Consider the following 23,169-nt stretch of genomic DNA (forward strand, 5'->3'; position numbering starts at 1 on the left):
TCAATGAGTGCTTCCCTTAGACTAAGGCTCTGGTGCATGGTCCAGGGACTTCCAGCAGCCATCCCACCTGGAAACCTGTTAGAGATGTAGAATTCCACCTGCTGATTCAGCTCTGCACCTTGACAAGACACACATGGACTCTCTATGCATGTTATTTTAAGGAACACTGGTCTGGGGGACCTGAAGATTTTATTTAGTTTACAACCCACTGAGGCAGTCAGCAATAAAGACAGGAGGTGAAGGTACAACGTTCTCCACGTGGATTTGAACTCTGACCTGACCAACTCCTGGGCTCCGGTCATTTCTCTGTACTTCTCTTTCCTACCCAGGGCGTTCTGGGACGCACCACAGAGGTGATGCCTGAGTTCTACACAGGAGGCCCATGAAGAAGGAAGAGCACATGGTGGGCATAGCCTCCAGAGCAAATGTACCTCAACATGGCCATGACCACTGGGGAGAATAAGAGAGAAGAGGAAGTTGGAATCGAACTGTAAAGAGCCTTGAACACCACACTAAGGAGCGTGAATTTCTCTGAGGGTAGACGTCCCAGCCTGCCACAGAGCTGTGGTCCTTCATGGATGGGGCCTGCTTCCTTGTACTTTCAGGCTATGTCGCAGGCAGGGCTCAATAAGACCGGACACTGAAACAGACTTTGGAGTACAACATGCTTCTTAACGCTCAACACTTGTGAGCCAACATGGAGGTTCATGGCTCTAATCCCAGCATTTGGGAGGCTGACCCAGGAGGTCATGAGTTCAGGGTCAGTCTGGGCTATAGATCGAGTTTAGTTGTCCTGGACTCAGTGTGAGGTCCTGTCATTAAAAAGAAAAGTGAGCGTTTTGGTATGCACCTGAAATCCTGGCATTTGGAAGGCTGAGGCAGGAAGACAGGGTAAGCTCAAGGACAGCCTGGTCTATACAGCAAGTGATAGGCCAGCCAGGGCTACAGTAAAACCCTGTCTCAAAAAGCTGAGCAAAGAGGAAAAGAAAAATGAAAAAGAAGGGGAGAAAGAGAAAAGAGAGCAGCCATCTCCTTTGAGGGGAAGAGGAAGAATGTGGGCTAACCAAGCCCCAGCCTTCCTCCCAGGAGGAGGTTACAGGGATGACTTGTCTCAGTCAGAACTGTCACAGATGCAGGCTGTCACAGCAGGGCCTGTGACACACCTTGGCCCTGTCAGCAAGGAGGGAGTGAGGCTGTTTGCTGACTAATGCTCTCATCATAGCCAATCCTACCTTCAAGGGAAGTGGATTCTGGGAACCTCTTATCACTCAGACAGCATGCTGCACTCAGAGGGTGGGTTTTCTAGATCTCATAGGCTCCCTGGTTTGCCATTCTGGTGCCCAGTTCTCAACCAGATGTTCTGGTTGAGTTGAGCTGTGCTCATGTGTGATAAGGCCAAAAGCTCAGAGGGTTGAAAAGGTGATTTAAATGGATGCTTTATTTGGATATAAAACTTCTGTATCAGACACGTGTGATAAGACCCAAGCAGATTCCATTCTTTCTCATATTGGTTTAAAAGGGAGTGGTCATGAGCCACAGAAGGGGCATGGCCCTGTGAAGCTCAGGTCCAAATTTGGCTTGCTTCTCTATAGTCCTCTAAGGCCACCGTCCTTAGTCAGAAGTCACTGTGCCAACAGAACGGATATCTTCCGGAAATGCACCAGAAATGTAATTTTCAGATACACCTACTTGAAGCCAAACCAGAAACTCCATAGCTGGGGTTATATTTCATTTAACTCTGTTGTTGTTGTGGCAATTCTGAGACTGGGCTTCAACAGGTAGCCTAGGCTGGCCCCAAATTCTTCACAATCCCTATTTATGCCTCCTAGGTTCTGAATTCACAGGCACATGCTGCCACATTGGGCTCCAACCACACTTGTGTTTCAGGTAATGCATTTACGTTTGGGAAATGCTGAACCAAGGATTCTGTCCTCAGTTGTCAGGTCTAAACTCAGGTACAGCCTGTGGCAAGGCAGAAAGGAGCAGTAAGAGTACATGACATTTCTTTCGAAGAAAGTGCTTGAAGTTGGAGGTTCATGTAGGCAAGAACGCAGTTTTACAGCTGTAGGGTCAAGAGATTTATTACACAGCAGTGAGAAACCTTAGGAAATGTAGTCTTTTTCTGAGAGGTTCTGACTCTAGCTAAGATGTGGGATCCTATACCAATGATAAATAAAGGCATTGCATTGACAGAGCTAACAGCCTCTCCCAGGACTGAGGAGAGCTACGGTAAAAGTGCATGTGCCAGAGGAAGGGCACAGGCCAGAGGAAGGGGTGCCCCTGAGACGCAGATTCTGAGCTCAGTCTGCTGAGGCAGAAAGAGCAACAGCGTAAGACTCTGTCTTAAAATCGAAAGTGAAAAGAGGGCTGAGAATATAACCCAGTGCTTGGCCACAGATGCCACTCTCGCATTTAGTCCCGGTACTGAAATAAAAACCATGGTTTGATGACTGTTCTGTCCTCATGGTGAGGGAAGGTGGACACGTCCTGAGTTTCCAGGCAAGTGTGCAATGACTGTGATAACCGCCAAAATGCCAGAGGGGAGGGGAGAGGGGGAGGACCGTGGGCTTCATTCTAGGCTCAGTGGGTCCTGGTTAAGGAGTAAGCCAGAAATGCCTGGTACAACCAGGTATGGCGTCACATGCCCATAACCTCAGCACCACATTTGGGAGGCAGAGTCAGGAGGGTCGAAAGTTTGATGTCAGCTTGGTCTCTGCAGTGATGTGTCAAAAGAGGAGGAGGCCGGAAGGGAGCAGAGTGTGCAGTCTTGTGGTCAGTGATCTGGTAAGATCGGAAGGATTCGGGAGCCCAAGATCTATGTTTGCGAAACAATGTGGTAGTCAGAGAAATGACACCCACAGGGCTGCCCAGAGGGTGAGAGGAAGGAGATCTGGGCAGACAGACACTGAAGAGCTGAGCACAGACAGAAGGAGAAGTTAGTGAAGACCAAGTGTCTGCTGTGGGAGGGGTGTCAGGGAACAGGAGGCCAGAGGACTTCATCGAAGCCGCATGGCCACGTGGCATCACAGTCTGCAAAGGTGACTCACAGAGCAAGCACTGGGAAGGTCCCAGGTGACAAATGATGCAAACCAAGCCCCAGACAGAAAGATGGTCATGGCAGCCTGTAGAAGATCCAGGACCACCCTGTCTTCCTAAGTCTCTAAACTCAAAGAGGATCCCTGATACCTTTCCTGCTGCAAGCTATCATGCGAAAATTGTCAGTTTGTGTCTGCCTGGAGAACTTGTTTCCCAAATCTCCGAGGTTCTATCCTCCTCCTTCTCTTCCTCTTCCTCCTTTTCTCCCTTCTCCTCCTCTTCCTCCTCCTTCTCCCCTGCCTCCTCCTCTCCTGCCTCCTCCTCCTATCCCCCTGCCTCCTCCTCCTCCTCCTCCTCTACCTCCTCCTCCTCCTCCAATCTGCTTGAGTGGACCCACCCCAGTCTAATTATGACACACCATCCTGGTTTATGGGCTTTGCTTTCCTTCCCAGCATTCCAGACTCGTGTTTCCCTTTGTCCTGTGGCATGTCTTGCTCAGAAGCCCAGATTCTTCTGGGCAATGTAAGCAGTCAGTGTTGTTCCTGCCTACCATGTACTGGAAAGAGTAGATCAGTTCTAAGGGTCAGGACTCAGATTCAGGGCTGTGGTACTCCCAATGTTACCTCTGCATTTTGTAGAGCGTGGACAGCTTCAAATTGGTGAGGACAGCTCAGAGCCACTGTGATCATTGCCGAGAGAATTTTGGAATCAGCTTATTTCTAAAGGGCTCAGTTGGTTTTTTTGTTTGTTTCTAAATCTTGGGCAGTTGTGCTTGTACGTGTATGGAAGGTAGCTGCTTCTAGCTCTCTGCTTCTGGTTCATGTGACGTTTTGCCTGTTAGAAGCAATTTACAGCTACAGGCAGCATCCACCAGCCAGCTTATTGTCAACTCATAGTCGTGTGCTGACTGCAAAGTGGCCCCAGTTATTTTGCATCTTGTGAGATCACTATGGGAACGCAGTCATTATGATACAGCATTTCTTGTCCAGCACTTTTCATGTTTTTTTTTTAACAACTTCATTTCCTATTGATATGAGAAAGACATTTGATAACCAAAAATAAACATAGCCAAAAATTTCAAGTTTGTTTCATTTTTGAGTATGGCTTTGCAGTCTAGTCTGAATAAGCCTAGACCTCTTATGCAAGTACGTACTGTCATAGCAAGTGAGTCACCCAGATCTCTGCTCTAGCGTGGCGGATGGCCTTAAGAGTCGGTTATTACTCAAGATGTAGGACAAAGGTACAAGCTGCTGGCCATTTTGTATCTCACTTCTTGTGCTACCACCCCAAACCAGTCATTGTGCCATTGTGGACCAGTCACCAGCCACTGTGCTGGACCACCAACCGTCTCCCCATTTCCATTCTGACACTGAAGCTAGTGAAGTGACATCTCATTGTGGCTGAAGACACAGTGTCACAATCTGTGTGCTCAAATACATCACTAGTCATCTCTCTAAAATCCACCAGCTATCTCGGATTAGAATAAGCAGTTAATTCATCGGCAGTCTATGTGATCTGGCTCACCCGACTCCAGCCATCTATCCACACTGTCCTTTCTGGCCCGCCATGTGCAGTCAGGCAGGTTGTAGACACTAGGAACTGCGGGGAGGCTGAAGGGTGAACGACACCCTTGGAAACAGTACAGCAACCTTGCTCACACACACATACAAAGCTTTTTCTACCGTGAGGTACTTGCCTGTCCTGCTATATATAGCGGAACTTTCTTGGACCCTCAGGAGGTATAAATAACGACAAAGAGGCTTTTTAAAAATACAGTTTAAAGTTTAGGCCGTTTACCTAGGGCCAGCTATCTAGTTTAACCCGACTAATCCTGGCACTATCAAGTGACTAGCTCTACCAGTCTGTCCATCTGACTGTCCACCAGCTAGGAGGTTCCGCCCTCCACTTCCTGCACAGCTATTGGCTGTCAGCTCTTTACTACAGCCAATCAGATACAATTCTAGATTGCCTCTAGGCTATCGAGGAAGGATGAATGTTTACAAAAGATGGCTGGAGTTGGGCCACAGAAATAACAATACCAAGATCCTGCCAGCGTTTTGCTCTCTGCCGGTACAGAATCAACAACTGAATATACAGAGACACACCTTCCCACAATCCCAACTTCCTTCCTGGGGTATCTACCGAAGGCTCTTTGCACGCATGGTTCCTTTGTGGTAATGCTCTCCACACTCCACAAAGCTCTACAGTATAGCAGGCAGGACTGGGTGTATACTTTGCAAAGCCCAGTGTCACAAGAGTCTCAACCTTTTGATTAGAAAACCATTGAGCAGAGAGTGACAGAATGGGGCCCTTCTGAGTACAGGGCCTTGTCACATTCCCATGAAACTGAAGTTTCAATGTAGAGATCCATTTGCCTCTGAGCCACCGAGAGCAAAGCAGCCTTTTGCTCACGATAGAGTCAATACCTGGTTTTTAGCCATTTCCTGAAGTGAAGCATTCTCTTCTGGAGGGAGAGGGGAGGCTCGTGCACTTCAAGAGTTGGTTAAACTCATAAGGTCCAGGAAGCAAGGCTCCTCCCCAAAGATTATTAAAGCTGAAAGCAGTTGCTCTGAGAGGGAACTGCCAGCCACTTGGTCCAGAGGGTCCAGGGATGTGACATTGTTGAATTGTCACCCAGGCTGAGGTGATAATTTATCTGCCATTGGGTCACCAGTTCTGTAACTTATCTAAGCTTGTTGGTTCACCAAACTAGGCCTGGATGGAATCACTTCTTTAGAGTGTCATCGGTGCCCTGTGAGGGGTGACTAGATCCTTGTAAGTGCCTTCTCAGGAAGAGTCACCAATTCCAGGTAAAATAGAAGCTTCTGGAATCGCACATGAAGCAGGGCTGCTCAGATGACCCTGTTTGTGCCTGGATCTCAGGCAGAACATCTAATCAAACTAAAAGGTTTTGTGTTTCTTTTTAATGAGGTCTAAGACGGCTTCTCATTTTCCTATAAGTTTGCCTTGAAGGCAATGACAGACTTCCTAAGCAGAGGAGAGTGTAGGTGCCATCAGAGAGAACCCATCAGTAGGTAGAAATGTGAAAAGGTCACTACAATTGGATCTTTTTCTAACAAAAAAAACCCTGTAATTTATAGACTTTGGGTTTCAGATGTATAAAATAATAATGAAATAATGAATTCAATTATATTTTAAAGTTTAGTTGAGACTGAATACTTAGTAAATGATTAGTATATATATTTTCTCTGTACGTGAGATGTTATAAAAATGAACCTGCCCCGAGTTCCCCCTGAACTGGAAGTATTGAAACCGGGGACTCCCACTGGGTGGGCTACACAGGCCATCATTGAGCCTCACTCTTCTTTTACATCACTAAGCCACACCCTCACTCTTTTACATCACTAAGCCACGCCCTCACTCTTTTATATTACTAAACCATGCCCTCACTCTTTTACATCACTAAGCCACGACCTCACTCTTCTTTTACTTTCATCCTGAACCGTGTCTCACTAAATCGCAGAGACTGACATTGAAGTTAGGATCTTCTTGCCTCAATGTCTAAAGCAGTTGGGAATCACAGGTTTACACCAACCAGCTCGCATGTCTGGGGAAGGGGGCGGGGCGTAATTGAATTCTTGATGAGTCAAGGTTTTGTTATTTTGACACATTTCAAAGTTTTACATAATATATGATTAATTCAGCATATGTTCACTGCTTTCATTCACAGGGCAGTCACAATAGTGTTTATAAACATATATGACCTACCACTTAAAAGAGGTGTAAGATCTCAGGGGTTCCTCTTTCAGTCCTAGGAAGCCAACACTCTTAGTTGAAGTAACAGCATGAGAGAACTCAAGTTCAGGGTTCTGGGACAGGGAGATAAGGCAGCATGTGGGTTGTCAGAGGCAGCAGGACAGCTGTCAACCCCCCTTGGGTTGGTGAAGTCATCTGGGGGCTCTGATATGCTTTCTGCAGTGGACTAACACTGGACCAGTGCCAAAGGCAGAGAGGCTGTAAACACAAACATTCCGAAAGTGCTTGTGACCGACCAAGGAGGAGAGCGTACTTCTCCAATTTTGCTAATTTTTTTTCATTTTTTAGTGGTTATTTTATTTATTGACATTTCAATATTATAATATTATCCCCCTTCCCAATTTCCTCTCTACAAACCCCCATCCCCTCCCACTCCTCAATTTTGCTAATTTTTGAGAAGATCATTAGAGGATGAGGAAGAGAAGGAAAAAAGGAAGAAGAGAAGGAGTAGGAGGAGGAAGGGGAAGAGGACTAGGAGGAGGAAAAAGGCCAATTGGAGAAAAACAGAACAAAAGCTAAGCATCTATAAAGTCCCTCGCTAAACCAGTTTGTGAAGTCTGCAAAGCCTGACTTCCTGGCTCCTCACCTTCCTGCAGTTAGGAAACAGTGATCAACTCACCCACATTGAAGTCCAAATGACTAATCAGGAGCTGTCAAACTCAGGGCAGACACTGCCAAGCACTGGAAAGGAATCATGGCCGGAGAGCTGAAAGTGTTTATGTTTTTTTTTTTCCAGTATAAATCGACAATTTGTAATTGTGTGAATGTGCAGGGTTTGAGGCGGTACTGTAATGTATTATTATACTTCATAGAAGGAGGAAGAGTTGACAATTTAGTTGATTCATTTTCTGTGTGTACCATTGCTCCTGCATGCCACAGCTCAGCTGTGAAGGTTACAGAACAACTCGGGAGACATCTCTCACTTTAAGCTGCATGGGCCCCAGAGGCCAGCACCCAACCTGTCAGGCCATCAAGGGCAAACCCCTTTACCCACACGGAACCATCTTTCCAAGCCAAGAGTTGAAAATAATATTTTTATTTCTTGGGAGGGTGGTGGAGCCCTTTGAAGAAAGGCTTATTTCACTTACACTTCCGTCATGGAGGACGTCGGGCGGGTCCCAGAATGGAAAGCATGGAAGAAACCTCCTTGCTGACTTACCTTCTCCTCCACTGGAGTCTGTGTATTACCTTGCTTGTTTGTTTTTTCGAGACAAAATTTCTCTGTGTACCAGACCCCTGGCTATCCTAGTCTGTATGTATCCAGGCTGGCCTTGAACTCACAGAGATCCCTTGCCTCTGCCTCCTGAGTGCTGGAATAAAAGGTGTGTGCCTCCACCACCCAGCTTTTTCCAGAGCTGAAACTTTTAATGGTAGACTTTCAGCAGAGACCCAGCTCATACACAGTCGAATGACTTTATCCTGAAAGAACTGAGACACCTCTCTCCCTCTCCCTTTCCCTCTCTCCCTCTCCCTTTCCCTCTCTCCCTCTCCCTTTCCCTCTCTCCCTCTCCCTTTCCCTCTCTCCCTCTCCCTTTCCCTCTCTCCCTCTCCCTTTCCCTCTCTCCCTCTCCCTTTCCCTCTCTCCCTCTCTCCCTCTCCCTTTCTCCCTCTCTCCCTCTCTCCCTTTCTTTCCCTCCCTCCTTGGTTTTGGATTTATAGAAAAATTGGAAGCAGTTCAGAAAGATCCCAACCCCCCCCCCAATCCAACTTCCTCTAATATTAACAATTTCTGTTAGACTTTGGTACACTTGTCAAAAGCAAGAGATGAGAGTCAGAATGCTCACTAAAGGCCAGATTTTATTTGGGTTTTTCTGCATGTGATACAGTGATACAATCCAGACTACCACATTGCATTTAGGCTGCTCTCTTTAAAACTTTCATCATCTGACCCTACGGAAAGCAGTTCTGCTGCCAACACACTGCAAGGCTCAGGTCCATTCTCAGGGCTGTCTCTTCAGAAACCTCCTCCTGAAGCTCCGCCTCCTCCGGTCCCGCCCCCTCAGGCTTCTACTTATTGTCCTGCTAAGCAGTAAATAGGCCCCAGGCTTAGTCCTCTGTCTCCACTGTCAGTCCTCACTCTGAGAATACTCATCCAGACTCCGGCTACAGGGTAACCTGGTTGTGGTGACTCCTAAACCGACAGCTGTGTCCTTGGTACCTCTGCTGAACTCCAAGCTGATGCATTTCACTGCTTGCGGTTTTACCTTGGTTTCTATCGGTCGGGTCTCAATGGCAGACCCCCACACTGAGCCCGAACATACGCCTGGAGCCTGCCCTTCTTCAGCTTTTCCACACAGGAAACTGCGGCTGCTCACCGCCAAATTGCCTTTGCCAAAAATCCCACACTTGCCTTTAACATCCTCATCCAGTCCATCTCAATATCCTGTCTATTCCTACTTTGAAAAAAGCTACAAGGTCCAGTTTAACATCCCAAATCTTTAATCTCCGTACCCAAGAGGCAGAGGCAGAGGCAGGTGGATCTCTGCTAGTTCAAGTTCCAGGGCAGCCCGGTCTATGTAGACAGTGAGTTTGGAGACAGGAAAGGCTACATAGTAAGGGGTGGCGGGGAGAAAAAGAAACAAAGAAGGACAGAGAAAGAGACAGAGAGAGAGAGAGAGAGAGAGAGAGAGAGAGAGAGAGAGAGAGAGAGAGAGAGAGAGAGAGAGAGAGAGAGAGAGAGAGCGCGCTTGCTGATGGTGGCCATCTTTTACTATAGCCACCATCACTATGCTGGCCCATTTTTGGTAGTGTCCCTTTCACTCCATGGCAGTGTTCTCAGTCCCCGAGAGCGAGCAGAGCGAGCTGTCATGCCAGGTTTAGGTCACCATCTTTCCACCTAGTTGTCACGTTCCCAAAAGCTCATCCCGGCACACCCTGCACCCCGGATTCCCTCTCCTCTCCGCTGCTCTCAACACCAACGTGCATTTTTTTTTCTTTTCTTTTTTTTGGAGCTGGACCAACGTGCATTCTTAAAGCACCTCCGCAGCTGAGCTCCAGCCAGTTGGGATTTAGACTCCGTGCTCTTCAGCTCTGGACTGGGTCATGTCTCCAGGAGAACTTTTGTTTTTCTGAATTCCCTTTGTTTTTCCAGAACCTGAGCCTTAGTCAAGGCACTATCTTCTTTACAGAGCTCCATCGAAATAACACAGTAGGCCAGCAAGGTGACTCAGCAGGGAAGGGACATGCCGCCAAACCCGATGATCTGATTTTGATTCCCAGGCTTATAGATAGAAGGAAAAACTGGATCCCTTCAGGTTGTCCTCTCATCTCTACCCACCTGTGGAACCCCCTACCGAAACACAATAAATCTTACTTTTTAAGTGTAAATAACCTAACTGTCACTGTGAGGGGAACAAACATTTTTGTGAGTTAAACTTTCGTTTCTGATTTTGGCACCAGCTCTCAGATTTAATTTTGCACGATCCTGTTAAAATCATTTTTACATTTTTGCAAATAAGGAGAGTGAGCTTTGAGGGCAGTACGTAACTTTCTGAAGGGCTGTAATTCCTGCCCAGAGTTCCTTCCTGCGCGCTTGGCATCAGAGCCCTGCACCCCACTAAAGCCATCCTTCCAACCCCAACTCTACAACTCTTGCTCTGCACTCAGAGATCTGCATGTGAGGCCTGGACGGGCCTCTCCATCACACGCCTCTCCACACAGCCTGCAGCTCCACACTCAGGAGATGTATGCACACTCCTCAGGCCTTGTGAAACTCAAGCGTTTTCAAGTCACAAGGCCAGAACTAATCATCCCTGTCTGCCGCCGGCCGGAGCTTCCACAACGAACCCTGATCACGTGTGCGGAGAACAGAGGCTGGCGAGCATGCGCTGTCTCCCCCAGCTGTTCTCCGCTGTATTACTACCATTATTATTATCATCATCATTATTTTCTTTTTGAGTCTAGGTCTCTCGCTGTAATAGGAGCTCACTGACTGACTTGAGGGACTAGCTGTGTGGCTAGTGAGCGCCCGGGAGCTTCCTGCGTCACCTCCCAGGCCGGGGATTGAAGTGCTCCAGCACACCTACCTTCTAAGGTGAGGGCTGGAGATTCAGGATCAGGTTCTCAGCGTAGTTAGCACCTAACCAGCTGGTGTCTGCCTTCTCCGTGTTGGTATTTCAAAGGTAACAGCCCGTATTTTCTCCAGCCGTTATTATTACTTCACTTTCAACTGTGGATCAATGTGAAATTCAATAAATGAATGCTCCCACATAGTTGTCTTCTGTCTGAGAATGGGCTAGGATAATCATGTTTTTAGTTCGAGTGAGTGAGTTACTAAGATCACAGAAACCAAATTAAAGGGGGAAATAATGAGTAGCAGATGGAGAGGAGCGGCTGAGAGCGAAACATCATCAAATCTCGGAACTGACTGAGGGAACCGAAAGGAGCAGCCAGCCAAGTCTGGCCCGGCTTCTGATCATGAATGGCAGAAAGGCAGCAACCTCGCGAGCCATCAAACAGAGGCTGACTGGGGAAGCTGAGGCGGCAGCTACTGCAGTTGCTGACTGAGCCTCCTCTCCATGGATGAGCTAGCTTCTCATGGAGAAGCTACAGGAAGTAGATAAGTGTGGGGTTATATCTTTTGCTTACAAAGTACTAAAATCATTAACAAGGATAGGAAATGTATAGGAAAAAAACGGGCTAGAGAGATGGCTCAGTGGTTAAGAGCACTGACTGTTCTTCTAGAAGTCCTAAGTTTAATTCCCAGTAACCACTTGGTGGCTCACAACCATCTGTAATGGGATCAGATGCCATCTTTTAGTGTGACACCAATGTGCACAAAATAAAAGTACATAAATAATTTTTAAAAACCTGCATGTCTAATCAAGATAATTGTGCTTTTCCTATCTTTGTTAGGCTTTAACCACTGGTTTAGACCTTAGCAAAACCAGGGTTTGTTTAAAACTGTTGGATTTTTCTAAATATCTTCTCTAAATGGTTTCTTTAAATATTACACAGAAGTTAAAATTATAAGATTGGTAAGGCCATCAATTAGAGCATTCCACAGCCCAAGCCTGAGGCCAACATAGGAAGGAGGGGAGGAAGGAACAAGGGAGACAGCCCTTGACCTCCAACATCAACCACAACCCAGGGGATGATGGCACCCTTCTGGGTCATCTCATAGCCCCTGACCAGAGTGGCCATGGAGTCTATGGAGATGGCTCTGTCCAGTATGCATCCTGTAGGGAGAAGGGAGAGGGACATTCCAAAGGAAGTCACAAGGTCGGGAAGACCTGACCCTTCCCTGCAGATGGCATGGCTGATGAAAAACCTCTCCTCCAACTGTAGGAGCTGACATTAAGGAGTCTCAGCTGACTTTAGAGATGAAAACAAAGAGTTAATCAGGGGCCATTTACAGTCGGAAACACCAGAACCAGAAGACATAACCAAAGCAAGTTTGAAAGTGTAATGGGTTAAGAAGAGACACTCTCCAGGCCAGCTCTCCATGAAGAGCAAGGCGGTTACCAGAGGAACAAATCCATCGAGAACATACGTTTTATTTTCAGAAGGGACCACAAGGGAACTTCCGATGAGGACTTGTGCCCACCAGGCAGTCTCTCAACCCTCCCCTGCCCCTTAAATGGATACCCAGATCTGCCTCTTCAAAAACAAACAAAAACAAAAAGATTGTTACTGGTCAAAGACACTGTCCCATCTTCCCGGCCTGAATCCTGAGGCATATTCTATGAAGAGTGCACCTTACTGTTTTAACTTTTCTTTGTGTCTTTGGTCCACTTTTATTTGTGATTGGGACGTCTTCCAAATTCCAGGCCTTATAACTTCAAATAAGGCTGTGTAAACCCAGACACCATGACGACCTTCTTCTCCCGAGGGCTGCTGTATTATCCAAGGTAATGCCACAACCCTCTTTATGTGAACCTGGGGAAGGGGTCCCGCCAGCCCATTGTTCATTTCTACCTGGCTCCAAAGCACTGAAGAGCAGCCATGGCCAAAAGAACTGGGTTCCAAATCCCTAAGGAGAAAATATTACAATAAGAACAAATGCATAGTTAAAATAAATATGTAAAAAAAATTAGGGTTTAACCAACGAGGAAAGAAAAGACACTTAAAAAAAAGGGTCTTGCATCTGGGTATGAGATAGGCAAGCTCTCCAGACAAAAGGACAAGGCTCTAAAACAGCAAAGCATTCATAGTAAACTAATTTTCTTTATTGCATTTGACTCCAAATGTATTAAAACACCCACTTATTTGTCATAGAATAACTCAATAGATATAAAAGTCTCCTTTAGTACCACATGGGCAAGTCATGGGTTGAATGCAACAGGCAGTCTATTGTGGCGCGCGTTGCTTGAGCTCACTAAGGAGCTGGCTCTGGAAGGGGGACTGTTTTCTCCCATTTCAGGTCCAAGCCTGTTTGCCTCAAAACATCTCCTAAGACTTCTTATCCTCCTATAAGAGGCAGGGAGAAGGATACCAGAGCAGCCTACAGGAAATGGCACCAAATGCCTGGTGACACTTCCCAATAGAGGTGGCTAGTGCTTGTCTCATGATACAAAGGTACCTGCAGTGGAGAGGGAATCTGGGCATTATAGCCACGGAAGCTCATCCGTGGAGAGGACGCTCAGCCTGGGGAACATTCTCAGACGTGGGCTCCAGCTGACCATCTCAGCTTCTCCAGTCAGTCTCTACTAGGCACTGATGACGTCATCTATCTTTACTAGTTGCCCTTTCACATGGGGATGCTCCACTCTCCACGGGACTCCGCAGGTCAGCTGACCTCAGCTGATCCACTCTTTATGGGACTCCGCAGGTCAGCTGACCTCAGCTGATCCACTCTCTATGGGACTCCGCAGGTCAGCTGACCCCAGCTGATCCACTCTCCACGGGACTCAGCAGGTCAGCTGACCCCAGCTGACTCCCTTACTTGGGCTTCCTCGGTTGATTCTGCAGGGTGTTTGTGATTAAACCCTGGTATCTACGGCTGTTTCCGCCTACCTACTCCTACTTACTTTTCTACCCTTGGCTTGCTGTATACTTAATAAACTCACTCATTTGAAATAAAAGCACGGTGATCATAGATCATCTTCCAAACTATACCGAACAGGCACAGAGATAAAGCATAGCAGTAATTGTACATTGTATATTGTTCACGTGGATGTGCCCAGTGAGATACTCAACAGTTTACATACTTTATCTTATGTAGCTAATAACTGTCATGATGGCTGTCGTACTGATGGGGTCATTGAAGCTTATCAAGGCCTGCTTAGATGGTGTCTTTCATTGTGGGCCTATGGCAGAGCACATGCCTTGCATGTACAAGGTCTTGTGTTCAATCCCTAGCACCATATAAAATACACAGGCACGCTCACGAGCACACACACACACATCTGTCAGGACAGAACTCAAACCTGCTTCAGTTCTTAGCCACTGCATTTCCTACAGGTAACAAGAAAAACATGGCTGCTGTTTGGAAATCCCCAACTCTGTGAGTACAGTTTCGGGAATGATTGCTGGGCGTGTGCTGATTCTCATTCCAGAGGTAAAGAACCCAGAAGGGAGGTGGTGAAGCAGGAGCTGCCAGGAAGTCCAAGTCACTCCACAGGTGGGTGATTGACTCACGTCCTGCCTGGAAGGATCTGGATTCTTCTCTCAGCTTAACACTAAGTTACCCTGAGGAGACAGGACTGTGTCAGTAGGTCATGAGTGCCCCCTATGATCAGGCAGGATGGATCCCGGGATTTGGAAGGGGTACAGTCTGCAAGTACAGTTTAAACGCTGCTTTATTCCTTTCCAGACACTTGGCTTTTTACATTTCTGAAGAAAGGGCACCTCTCCTAGTCAGTGGGACTTTGTTGACCAAGCATCACTAAGCATCACCGTGACACATGTGCCGGGTCACTTTATATTTCTGACGGTGTAAGTGGACAGCTGCAACCTGTCAACCTTTCATTCAACAACTGAAGGACTATTTCAGGGGTAACACGTCCTGGTCTTTTGCTGAAACTCTGTGGACACTGTCTTAATGACAAGATGACAAGAAGGGGCCAGGGAAAGGCCGGGTGAGGCAAAGTAGCAAGCACAAGCCCGATGATCGAGTTTGATCCCTGGAACCAATATAAGGTGAGTTATGGTGCCAAGAATCTGTAATTCCAGCACTCCTGAGTGGGAGACAGGAGGCAGCGACAAGAGATCCTCTTGGAAGCCCGAGAACCAGAGTATACAACATGGCATCCCTACATGTATTTACTGCTGCAGTGTGGGATTTTTTTTATCATGGTCCTTATTAAATTGTATCTTGTTGGCTCTGGTCTGTTATTCCCATCTGCCAAGACCTTTCTGAGTCATGATTCTCCCATTCACTATATAAACTGCCTTTCCCACATAGCCTTCTGTCATCTGTAAATGTGATAAGCCTGAGTCGTTATCCCGGGCTCATAAAAATGTTCCTCCCTGGACCAACTTTCTAGAGCCATGCTGGTCCTTAGTGAGTTCCTCCTTGCTGGCATGAAGTCATAGAGGGGCACTCTTGGGGTGTGGCATTTTATTCAAGTCTCCTGCCCCTGTGGAATACAGTCCAGTTCTTAGATCAGATTTGTCCTCACAGTAGACCCCAGTTCAACCCTACTTTTCAAATACTAGCTTCGACCAGGTATCACTCGCACTGATAATCCTATTGCTTGAGAAACTGAAACAGGAGAATTGCTCTAAATCTGAGCCAGTCTGAACTATGTAGCAACTACCAGAATAGGGCTACATAGCAAGGCCTTGTCTCAAAACAAAAAACAAAAACAAAAACAAAAACAAAAACAAAAAATACTAAGTATCTGGCCTTGGACTGCCTACCTGAGGAATCTTAGTTTCCTTAGTTTCAGTTAATAGGTTACTGTTTTTATTGTTATTCATGTGTTATGTTGTTATTATTGGAATAAGATCAAATCAACTAGTAATTAACAAAATATTTAGCATAGTTCTAACAACTGTAACAGAAAGAAACAGGTGAGTTAGTGTGTATAGTTCCACATTTTGTTTGTTTTGGAGACAGATCTTTTGTAGCCCAGGCTGGCCCTGAACTCCTAATCCCCCTGCATCTACTTCCCAAATGTTGGGATTATAGACATAGGCTAGTATGCCATGAGTTTATATATAATTTTTAATTGTGACTTTATTTATTTATTAATTGGGACATGGTCATGTCAAGAAGCCCAGGTTGTCCTCAGCATTAGCCCTCCAGATCCTCCTGCCTCTGCCTCTCAAGTCCTGAGATTATAAATTGAACCATATCTCCTGAGTTTTTGTTAATAATTTATAACAAGTAATTTCAATAAGTTGATGTGACTTAAATATGGATTTATTTGTGGTGACTCTGGGCTGCCCATCCATTCTTCCTCCTCTTCTCCTAATGTTCTTCTTTGGTTTTGATACTTCGTTTGCTTCTGAGCTAAGGACCAGACCCAGAAGTCACTCAGGCTAATAAATGACACATCACCGAGTTTCACCCTCAGTTGTGGAACTTACATTTTTTAAGTACGTAAGATGCTGTCGGTGAAATCGTTCCAAAGTTTGCCTAGGAATCCATTTAAAGCTGGGGCCTCTGATTTCTTGCATCTCTCTTTGCAATTGCGTAGGATTGTCATACAGGTGAGGCAGGTACAAGGTAGAACGGGGCCTGTCATTGGATGGGAAGGAAGGATGGGTGGGAGAAAAGTTTAAGGGAAGAGGAGGAGATTGGAGAAGGCAGAGTAGCTGCAGAGAGAACATGGAGGCTGACATTTAAGATTCCACTCCGTACATTTACAGGTTGTTATGAATGTTCTTAAGGGATGGATGGTACCGGGCTTTGCATGTTTAGGTGGGCAATTATATCTTATCAATTGGATCAGAGGTCATTGTGTTGTATGTTCCTTCATGCAGTGATTTAAGTTTAAGAGAGTGTGCGGCAGCTAGGGACACTGGGCCACCACGGAGTTGGGATGTGTGTTTCTGGCAAGATATCTACCAGATATCTTGGGGCACTGCAGCGCAGGACCTGGTGGGGGTAAAAGAAAACCATTTAATGTAATTTTACAACAACAGAAATCTTGGACCTCAAGCATCTAATTCGTCTGCCGCTCTCCCACCTTCTTAGGAGAAGATGCCACTGCACGAGCACATGTGGAAGTCATTTCAAATCTAGCCGGTATTTCTTAGGTCTTACAAAATTCGGCTCATTCAGAGCAACTGGCACTGTCTTACTAGCTCCTTCTTAGACTTCCATTTCCTGACCACAACCACCGTGCTTTCCTCAAGAGTAGAGAATTCACATCTGTAAAGTACATTAGAGTTGCTTGTAGGGAGAATCCCAGCCAGGTATAGTGGTACACAACTGTGAGGGGAGACAGGAGCAACTGAGGCAGGAGGATCAGGAGTTCGAGGTCATCCTTGGCTGTACAATGGGTTTGACATCAGCCTGGGCTACAAGAGACCATCTTTTAAAAGATCAAATAAGTCACTGAATAATAATAATAATAATAAAATAAAGTAAAAGGCAGAGCCAATGAAAGCACTCTTTGTAGCCCTGCCTCAGCTTCCTGAGACACCCAGACAACAGCTTGCCGGAGGCCACTCAGCCTAGTCACGGATTAGGAGCTGAAGGCTGTGGATATACAGATAGGCATCTATTAGGAGCCTCCAGGAGAGTGGCCTGGAAAGGATTGGTGCCCTGAAGCTCTGCTAGATTTGAAAGGAGAAGGGAGGACCCCGGGCCAAGCTGAGGCTGCTCAGCTCTCTGGACTTGCTGTGGACTGATCTCTTCAACTCCTGCCCAATGCCTGACCTTGCTCTTCCTCCACAACCCTCCTCTATAGCCCTTCTTACGACTGATCTCATACCGCAACATTTTTATCCTTGTCCTTCTGGTTTTTCAAGACAGGGTTTCTCTGTGTAATATCTCTGGCTGTCCTGGACTCACTTTATAGACCTCGAACTCACTGAGATCCACCCACCTCTGCCTCCCTAGTGTGGATTAAAAGCATGTGCCACCATGCCTGGCATTACAACTTAGTTTTACATTTAAAAGTTTTTATGTGTATGAGTGTTTCCCTGAAGGTATGTATGTGTACATCTTACATGGCCAGTGCTTGCAGATGCCAGGAGAAAGTGTCAGATCCCCCCAAAACAGAGCTATAGTCAGATGTAAGCCTCGGTGTGTGTGCTGGGAACCAAGCCTGAGTCTTTGTGAGAGCAGTAAACACACTTAACCACTGAGCTGAGCCATCTCTCCAGTTCCCATTGTGACTTCTTGAAGGCCAGGGTCACATTTTTCCTTGTTTGAGACAAAAACAACACAAAACAAAAATATGGGTGTGATAGCTCATTCCTGTCAACCAGCACTTGGGACGCTGAGGCAGGAGGAGTGCCATGAGTTTGAGGACAGCCAAGGGGAGTACAGCAAATCTCTGCCTAAAGCAATAGCCAACCTAAAAACAAACATTGTACGTCTTCCCACTGGCTGAGTGATGGAGAGTTGGAAACATTTGCTTATAGCATTGGGAGCCCTGTGTGCTTCCAATGCTGCTAAGCAGACAGAGCTAGCTGATCTCACTGTTCCTTCTATTCATACAGAAGTAACCTCCATGCTCTTCCAATGGCTGCTTCCCATCAAATCAGATGGTTAGTTTGCAGAAGGAATCCGAAAACAGATGGAAACTTTTTCCTACAGTTCTGTTATTAAGTCCACTCCTGAATAGGAACAATGTAAAATATAACAAAGTCGGTTTACAGTCTAAGAGGATGAGACAAGGAATTGCTCATTTGCAGGGGTAATACCAGCAATTTAGCAGAGGCAGGAGGATTGAGCACTATAGTCCAGCCTGGGCTACATAGCGAGACGTTGTCTTTAAAATAAAAAGAAAGGGGAGGGGGGAGATTGTGCTAAGTGGCAGAGCCACATTATCTTGAGTCCCAACAGTATGTGGATGGCTGGATTTTCCAGCTTTAAGATTTTTCAGTGATACTAATAGTAAAGTAATGAGAACAGCTTGGTACAGTGGGGCATACCGAATTCCAACGCTTGGGCTCAAGGCCAGCCTCAGCTACATATTGAGTTGGAGATCCTTGACAGATGAGACCCTGTTGCAGTAAGGTTCTATGAAGAACACGAACTTTCCTGTGCTCTCTAGGAGTCTGGCCTGGGGTTGGAAATAAAACTTGACAAAGACAAACTAACAGGAAGAAAGTATAACACATTTATTTAAACAAAAGTTTTATGGGACATAGGAGCTTTCAGGTGAAAACCCAAAACCAAAAAAGAAAGAAGAAAAGGACAGACAGACAGACAGACAAACAGACAAAGAAAGAGAGAAAGAAAGAAGGAGAGAGGAAGGGAGGGAGGGAGGGAGGAAGGAAGGAAGGGAGGGAGGGAGGGACGGAGGGAGGGAGGGAGGGAGGGAGGGAAGAGAGAGTGTGTTCAAGTTTGTGGGAGCCTCAAAAGAGTAGCCAGGGTTGACCTCAAATCCTAAGTCCCTGCTTCCAGAGTCATAGTCTTTCCTACCAGTGTTATCTGCCCACGGCGCTCATCTTCTTCTGGTGCTAGAGTGTAACTGAAGGGACACCTCAGTGTTTCCAGTGGCTTAGGTTGGAAAGTGTGTGTGTGTGTGTGTGTGTGTGTGTGTGTGTGTGTGTGTGTGTGAGAGAGAGAGAGAGAGAGAGAGAGAGAGAGAGAGAGAGAGAGGCAGAGACACAGAGACAGCGACAGCGACAGCGACAGAGAGAAAGAATCTGAGATTCTTTTAATGTTTCACTATGTAAGGTGGCTGGATTGAGGCTTGCTGTATACACTAGGCTAGACTTGAACTCACAGAGATCTCCCTGCATGTGCCTTCCAAGTGCTGGGATTAAAGATGCGTGACAGCCACATCCAGCCCTAGTGCAGGACAACTGTTTAGAGTCAGCTCTCTTTCCTGGTCTCCGTGGGGGATTGAGCTCAGGCTGTCCGGAGGACAAACGGCTTCATCAACTCATCTTGCCAACTAAGTCTGGATTCTTAGGCTCCAGCAAGAATATTCGGATGGATCAACGTGAACCAAGCGTGAGTTTCATTAAGGAAATGGCTCAACTGAAGCATGGGTGAGCAATGGTGTGGGGCTCAGGGGGCTGACTTAGAAACGAAGAGTGGGCAGAGTCTTCTCAAGAGTGTCACGTCACATTTAGCTGTATTAACAGCTGTGCGTCTGATTTTGCTAACTTTTGAGGCTATTTTGTTGAAAGGTTCAAAAGTGAGGTTAAATGTTTTGGTATATTTATTTTATCTAAAAAAGACTTTTCTACAGTAAATTAAGTTGCAGAATGATTTATGACATGTTGGAGGATATTTGATCACATTGTTAACCTAAGATTGTGTAATTTACTGAAAAAAATGCTTCTAGTCCTCAGTCTTCAGTACACACTTTTAATTCCTCTAGCTGGAATACAGACACGCCCTTAGCATGTACCTTTGATCGCAAACAATGAAGGTAAAGTTAATTTATAGAAGGAAGCATAGTGTTTGAAAGTAGTGTCTATTTAGTGGCGGACAAAGTGACAAATCAGAGAAAGATTTGACAGAATAGAATATGCCCAACTCTCTGGAGAAGAGAGAGGAAAGAGAGCAGCACAGAGAAAGAAAAGAAAAGAAGGGGGCAGTTTTACCTAGAGAATTTTAAAGAGACGGGTTACAGAGAGAGAACAAGCTGGATCCTGGTAAAGACAGAACAAGCCAGAGAATGAGAAGGAGCCAGAAGATTAGAACAGATTAGTTTGAGGCCAAGCAGAGCCAAAGAAAAGCCAGATTGAATCAGTCAGTTTGGAGAGGAGTTTGAGGCACAACAGCTGAGTTGAACCAGCCAGCCAGAGTTCAGAAAGAACTGGAAAGGGTGAGCTTATTCAGCAGTAAGTCTCAGAGGCTGAAAACATTCTAGGCTTACAAGATTGTGCGGAAGCTAGACGCTTCCAGGCCTAGACCTAGGTTAGCAAACAGAGGCTGTAAGCCTCAGAGACAACAATTACAATGGGTAAATAAAAGTTACTTCACAATGAGGCATATTAAAGAGACCTGCACTTGTGATCATGCCCAGCTTGTTCTGTGGGTGCTGGGCTCCGAACTCAGGTCTTCATGGCTGTCTGGCAAATCCTCCTAGGCACTGAGCTTGTCTCCAGCCCCTCAGACCTGTTCCTGAGTGTAGTTGAAATTCTTGACTCCCAACAGCAAGCGGCTTGACCCAGGCCTCCAATGACACCCTTAGGTTTCTGTCCGTTTGTGATGACTTGAAAGGCTTAACAGGGTAGACAGGAGCAGCCTCCTCCCTGCACTCCACGTATGCCCTAAACCTAATCACCACTTGCCCTTGGCATTACACATTTTGAGCTGGTATTTGTACAACTCCCCAAAGTGGCCCTCTCTGAGGTTGAGCAGGAGCTCTCACTTGTAGCCTCCAGAGTTGTCTCTCTTGAGCCCCCACTTTAGATCACTCTGAGGAGATGCTCACTCACACCCTACTGGGTCAGAGGCAGGGGACTCGCAGGCACAACCCAGGCATTTAATTTGCTGGATTTTCCAGAGCCAGTCTCCAAAGGAAACTGGATTTTAATATTGTCCTGATCTGAAAAGAATTCACCGTCAAGGCACCTTTTAAATCTTAACTGTGTAACTCCAGAACGTGAGTGCAGGGGTTGTGTGAGGCTTTGCATTGCCATCTTTAGATTACACGTTTGTCCACCCTGTGGGGCTGAGAACCAGGCCTTCTGTGTCACCTTGGGCTAAGGGTGGCCATCCTGCTGCTGCTTGCGCTTGAAGACAGGTTTTTATAGTCCTGCCTTTCCGTCTTCCTAAATCTGCCAGGTAACATTCCTTGCTCTTAAAATGAGCTTCCAAAACGTGCATCTGTCTTTAGAGTAACATTTCTAAGGGTTTCAGGGCAGAGACCCTGAGAGCCAGGCTTCTTTAAGAGTCTCTGAGCCAGGAGCGATGGCTCACACTTCTCATATCAGTGTCTGGGAGGCGGAGACAGAATTGTTTTGAGTGTGGGACTCACTTGAGTACCAGAGTTAATTCAAGGCTAACCTAAGTTATGGTGTGTGACCTTGTGAGTTAAAAGGCTCTAATTTAGGCCTTAGAGATTTCCTGGTGAATAACAGACATTAAATGAGATACTTGAGGCAAGCAGCAGTGGTGCCACAGGACTTTAACCCTAGGTGGATCTCTGTGAGTTCAAGGCCAGCCTGGTCTACAGACTGAGTTCCAGGACAGCCAGGGCTACTCAGAGAAAACCTGTCTCAGAAAAACAAAACAAACCAAGTCTGTGCTGTGTAATTGCACCACATAGAGTGATTTTTATTCTTAGTCCTAGATTCTTAGATGGCTAGATTTGCTGGAAAAGCAACTTTTGGATACAGTATTGAGATTGAAAAATAACCTAATAATGGTTAGAAAATTAATTTTTGTGAAAAAGTAAATTCTTAGAAATTTTCAAATTTATTCCTTAAAATGTTCCCATAATTTTTTTTGGCACTTTTTAAGGGAATTTGTCCAGGAATCTGTTCCTGAGGTACAGAAGACTTTTAAAAACATATGCTTACCTTTTCCATATGTTAGCTTCCTGAGAGCAGGACATATGGGGTTTCTAGTCTATAAGTTCATTCAAAAAACAGGAAGATCAGGAGAAGATGCCCACATCCTAGAATAAGGTCCGTAGTGACCAGAAAAGTCCCGGTGCGAAACTCCCAGAAGCCCTCACTACAATGAAACAATAAATTAACCAATCTTTTTCTTCTCTCTCTCTTTTTCACCCTTACTTTGTTCACGCGTGCCTGTTGTGGCTCTCTGTGGAGGTCAGAGGACATGATTCAGGGGTTGACTCTTGTGGGAGACTCTTCCTTCCACCTCACGGGACCTGGGGATTAACTCTGGTCATTAGGCATGGCGTCAGATGCCCTTACCCTTGGCAGCCCTTCTTTTGAAACACATCAAAGGTCAGACAAGACAATAAAACCTAACCCCCCATCAAAAGTGAAGAACTCAGGAAGTGCAGTGGAGAGGAAGCTGGTGTTGTATGAGGGGCTTGTGCCAACTCGGCTAACTTGAACTTTACCTCTGAGGGCCTCGCAGGTCAAGGAGGAAGGTGCCACACACAAACACTCCACCCCTTCATGGGTCAACCGTACAGAACAAGGGTGATAGAAGGTGATTGAGCTTCACCACCAGGCCAGGAAGTCACCAGGAGGAGGAGCAGACCAGGCCACAGAATGCCTGGCTGTGGCTGGCACTCCCACAGCTTGACTCCAGACCACTCTGCTGCTAAAAACATAAATAAGCAAAACCAAATAAACCATAAGCCTAGGTGTAGTGACTTTGCCCATGCTTCTAGCACTGGGGAAGCTGAGACA

The 23,169-nt window shown here is 46.2% G+C and overlaps 1 long non-coding RNA gene across 6 annotated transcripts; it reads left to right on the forward strand.

The window, feature by feature from the left end:
* The first annotated feature begins 2,365 nt into the window (after nt 1–2,365).
* Nucleotides 2,366–15,544, forward strand: LOC148004755 (uncharacterized). 6 transcript variants are annotated; one of them, XR_015625450.1, is made up of 5 exons: nt 2,366–2,499; nt 10,717–10,846; nt 12,100–12,662; nt 14,215–14,374; nt 14,567–15,544. It is a non-coding gene; the product is annotated as an uncharacterized LOC148004755 (long non-coding RNA). The 6 variants fall into 6 exon arrangements; XR_015625449.1 differs by lacking the exon at nt 2,366–2,499 and adding an exon at nt 8,850–8,967; XR_015625447.1 differs by lacking the exon at nt 2,366–2,499 and adding an exon at nt 8,854–8,923.
* Nucleotides 15,545–23,169: the final 7,625 nt, after the last annotated feature.

The sequence above is a fragment of the Rattus norvegicus genome, chromosome 7, assembly GCF_021556685.1.
Source record: "Rattus norvegicus strain SHRSP/BbbUtx chromosome 7, alternate assembly SHRSP_T2T, whole genome shotgun sequence".
NCBI lineage: Eukaryota > Metazoa > Chordata > Mammalia > Rodentia > Muridae > Rattus > Rattus norvegicus.